Source organism: Tamandua tetradactyla, chromosome 5 (genome assembly GCF_023851605.1).
Source record: "Tamandua tetradactyla isolate mTamTet1 chromosome 5, mTamTet1.pri, whole genome shotgun sequence".
Classification (NCBI taxonomy): domain Eukaryota; kingdom Metazoa; phylum Chordata; class Mammalia; order Pilosa; family Myrmecophagidae; genus Tamandua; species Tamandua tetradactyla.
In genome coordinates this window covers 10,249,529-10,254,303 of record NC_135331.1, presented here as the reverse complement: position 1 = coordinate 10,254,303, position 4,775 = coordinate 10,249,529, and the positions used below count along the sequence as shown (strand labels likewise).

General features: G+C 47.5%; 1 long non-coding RNA gene across 3 annotated transcripts in view; it reads left to right on the top strand.

Moving 5' to 3' along the window:
• The first annotated feature begins 47 nt into the window (after positions 1-47).
• LOC143683588 (uncharacterized) overlaps positions 48-4,775 on the top strand; it is a 64,281-nt gene continuing 59,553 nt past the window's right edge. For all 3 annotated transcript variants that reach the window (XR_013175548.1, XR_013175547.1, XR_013175546.1), the window contains exon 1: positions 48-248. This is a non-coding gene — a long non-coding RNA (uncharacterized LOC143683588). The remainder of the gene's footprint in view (positions 249-4,775) is intronic.

Sequence of the window (4,775 nt, the reverse complement as noted above, 5' to 3'; positions counted from 1 at the left end):
GGGAAACCAGTGGACCTGGTAGGTTTATGATGACATCAAAAAGAAGTTGCCCAGTGTGACCCACAGGAGAGGATGCTGGACCTCAGGCTAGAGCCTGGCCTGGAGACCCCAGGGGGAGGGGCCGGGCAAGGGTTAGCCCTGGGCTGTATTGCAGAGGACTGGGGGTCTGGCCACTGACTCAGACTGCTGGACATCCCTTTCCCTAGCACCCAAAGCTTCAGGTCCCTTGGTCTTGCCTCATCTGACTGGTGAGTGGAATGTGGCATGGGGCCTGGCTTTGCAGGGTTTGCAAGCTGTCAAAAAGTCCCTGTCAGAAATCCTTGAATGGGCTGGGACTCAGTATAAGGGATTGAGAAAACCTTCTCGACCAAAAGGGGAAAATGCGAAATGAGACAAAATAAAGTGTCAATGGCTGAGAAATTCCAAACAGAGCCGAGAGGTTATCCTGGAGGTTATTCTTATGCATTATAAATAGATATCACCTTTTTAGTTAAGGTGTAATGGAGAGGCTGGAGGGAACTGCCTAAAATGTAGAGCTGTGTTCCAGTAGCCATGTTTCTTGAAGATGATTGTATAATGATATAGCTTTCACAATGTGACTATGTGATTGTAAAAACCTTGTGTCTGATGCTCCTTTTATCTACCTTATGGACAGATGAGTAAAACATATGTATTAAGAATAAATAAATAATAGGAACAAATGTTAAAATAAATTTAGTAGATTGAAAGGCTAGTGATCAATGAAAGGGAGGGGTAAGGGCTATGGCATGTATGATTTTTTTTTTCATTTTTCTTTTTCTTTTTCTGAATTGATGCAAATGTTCTAAGAAATGATCATGATGATGAATATACATGTGATGATATTGTGAGTAAGAATGGAATGATCATATGGTAAGAATGTTTGTGTTTGTATGTTGGTATGTTTAATAAATAAAATAAAAATTAAAAAAGAAAAAAACAAAGAAAAAAAAGAATTAAAAAAAATAAATAAAAGTCCCTGTCAGTAAAGCATATCTAGAGGAATCTAGGGTGACCCACTGGGAGGCTGGATTTTGTTGCTAAAGCAGGGACAGTCCCAGGTCCGCTGGGACAGTTGCTGCCCTTTTACCCCTGCCCTCTGCCTGGGCCATCTGCCTGGGTGCCCCCTCACCTGGTTAGGTTTCTCACCTCCTGGCCCTGCCTAGTGGAACTGCAGAGAGGCTTTGGGCCTCTCCCCAGTATGGGAGACATGTCTCCAGGATCCCCAGCCCAGACATTCATGTCTGTCCATCTGTCTCCAGGGTGATAAAGACCTGTCTCCACCAAATCCCAGGACCTCTGTCCCTCCCAATGAAAGCTGAAGCCCATTAAATACCAACTGTTCTCCATGGATTCCAAGGACTCCATGCACACTCCAGCAGCGCTAGCGGCAGGGGCCAGAGTCAAAATATTTAACCACCTGCAGGCATAGGTTCTGAGCAATCACAATGCCCTTGGAGTTGGAGCAGGTTCCAGGAGAGAACTGGGTAGCTCCAGGCATCTGTCCACCCAGGACCAACCTCCTGGGCGAGCAACCCCTGTAGTCGCACACTGCCCTGCCTTAGAAGGGCCAATGTCTCATTTTCTGCTTTGCTGTCACCGTTTTCAAATTCTTATCATTTATGAACAAGGGGCCCCATTGTCATTTTGCACAGGGTCCCACATACCACTTGGGGATGTCTCAGGTCTTGGACAGCGGGCAGGGGGGAGGGAGTTGGAAAGCCGGGGCCGTGGACTGGAAGGATTTCACTCTGTTGCAATTCATTCTCTACTCCCAATAGAAGAAATTCCTGGAAGGCAGAGATTGCATCTTCTTTCTTGGTCTCCCACCAACCCCAGAGCCTAGCACATCTTAGGCCAAGGAGAGCCCCGTGGATCCTACCTGACTCTTCTCTTCCTCCTCCCTTTGCCCTTTGCAAACCCTGGTCTCCAGGACTCTGGCCCAGCGCTGGAGCCTGTACCATACAGCTTGTTACATATTTTGAATAGGGGACAGGACACTCCAGGCAAAGAAAATAGCCAGAGCAACAGGTGGGCGGGGCGGGGGGGGGGGGAACAGCCTGAGATCTTAAATTTTACTTTCTTTCTTTTGCCACTTCCAAATAACATTAATCTTCACATTTAAATTACCTCCCTTTAAAAAAAATTTACGCATTTATTAAAAAAGGAAAATTTACATTTCATTACCATAAACGGAAACCCAGTATCAGGTGGCCTAAGGCACAGGTAACTGTAAAAATAAAAATGCCAAAGAAGCCACGATGCTTAAGTCTTAGGTAGAAACCTATGGCTCTGAGGTCTCTGTTTAAAAGACAGACTAGCAAAGATTAAGAGAGTGTTGATGCCACGTCGTCCCCAACTGACACTTTCTCTGCAGCCCACTCAGAATTGTAAGAGAACCCAGAAGCCGCTAACTTTTTCACTATGCTTATCGCCTCGTCAGTGCCATAGGAAATCACCCCTCATCCCACACTTTGGGGAACATGCGTCTGCCTCAAGAGGAGGTTGTAGGCTTAATGGTGAGCCACGGGTGGAAAAGCAGGCCTTGCAGCGCTGCTGGTGTGCGGTGGACTCTGTGGTTTTCGGGTTTTTTTTTAATTAAAAAAACCAATCAACATACAATATGAACATTCTTTTTTTATCACATAGTTGCATATTCATCATCATGATCATTTCTTAGAACATGCACATCAATTCAGAAAAAGAAAAAAGTTCATGTATACCATACCCCTTACTCCTCCCTTTCATTGATCACTAGCCTTTCAATCTACTAAATTTATTTTAACATTTGTTCCCCCTATTATTTATTTATTTTTAATCCATATGTTTTACTTATCTGTCCATAAGGTAAATAAAAGAAGCATCAGACACAAGGTTTTCACAATCACACATTCACATTGTGAAAACTATATCATTTTACAATCATCTTCAAGAAACATGGCTACTGGAACACAGCTCTACATTTGCAGGCGGTTCCCTCCAGCCTCTCTATTACACCTTAACTAAAAAGGTGTTATCTATTTATAATGCGTAAGAATAACCTTCAGGATAACCTCTGGACTCTGTTTGGAATCTCTCAGCCATTGACACTTAATTTTGTCTCATTTTTCTCTTCCCCCTTTCGTTCGAGACGGTTTTCTCAATCCCTCGGTGCTGTGTCCCAGCTCATTCTATATGGGTTGTTTTTAAATAGCAATAATTAGAACAAGGGACGGTGGAGGGCGCAGGTCCAGACGGCTCGAGTCAGTTTGGAGCTGAAGCCCCGAGTGGGGGTTGGGTTTGGGGACTGAGGCTCTGCCCCACCTGGGCTCACCTGGGCTCACTCACCTGTGGGCGGCTCCTGGCTCCTGAGTCCCCGGGGCGGGAGGTGGGCTCCGAGGCTCCGGCCTCAGTCTCCGCCTGCAGCGTGCGCGGCGCGGCCCGGGGCCCGGCCGGGGTCGCTATGGTAACGCGGGGCCGGCGCCGAGCCGAGTCCGCCCCTTCTGCCCAGACGTCGCGCGCCGGTCGGGAACCTTGGGGCGGCGGGGGTCGAGTAGCGGCTGCCGCCCGGGAGACCTAATATCCGCTGAGCGGGGCTGCGGGGGCCCGTCTTTAGGGCATTGCATGGCTCCCCTTTCTCTCTTAGGGGTTCCCCTGGGCAGACAACGTCGGAAGCATACAGGTGAGGTTTAAGGTTGGTTTTGCCAAGTTGCAAAGACAAAGGGGGCAAAATGTGAAGAGAAAACCGAATTCACTGCGGTTCTTAACTTTTTTTGGTGGGCGGGCGGGCTCCTTTGAGGATCTGAGGGAAGGAAGCTACAGACCCTCCACTCCCTGGAAGATGCGTGCATTTTACTTATACAAAAGCCGGGTCTAGTCGCTCCTCAGCTCACCCCCTCCAGTGGCCCCCTTGTCACTCCGAAAAGCCACGCCCCTTACGTGGCCTACAAACCCCACGTGATACCTGCCTTTCTGGGGGACTGAGCTCTGTGCGATGTCTGGTCTAACCGCCGCCCCCACCTCGCTGAGCTCTAGCCGAGCACACACACACTTCCTTGCTGTTCCTGGAAAACGCGAGGCATGTTCCTACCCCAGGGCCTTTGCCTCTTCTGTGCCAGCTGCCTGGCCACCTCTTCCTCTGGAGAGCAGCCCTCCCCCCCTTCAGGACTTAATCCAAAGGCCACCTTCTCAGTGAGCGTGTCCTGGAGCACCCTAATTAAAGCCGGACTCTCCACTGAGAGCTCCCAACTCCACGCCTGCTTGCTGTTCTCTCTAGCATGTCAGCACCGTGTGTATGCGTGCACACATATATGTATATACACATATGTAGGTGAATATATACATACACACGTATATCTGATTCATTGTCTGTCTCTGTGGAGACAAAGATGTTTTTCTTCCAGCTTTTAATCATGAAAATTTTCAAACACAGAAAAGTATAAATAATACTTCTACAAACATTTACTGCAACCTCTGACTATTTTCAATTGTTATCATTTTGCCGTATTTGAAAGCAGAAAATTTTTTGGTTTTTTTTTTTGTTTTCACTATTATCTCTCTAGGACCTAGTAGACTGCCAGGCACATGTGGCTGTGCAATAAATTTTGGTTGAACGAATGACTGTGCTTTTAGGGTTTCTCTCCAGCAATCCATGTTCCTCAGATTAAGAGTTCCTGCTAGAGAGGATCCAGAACTTTCTCGCAAGAGTACAAAATCCTATCCTGCCCAGAAAGGTCCACCCTGCTTCATCTGCTTGCTAAGCTGCGTCCCCAGGAGAC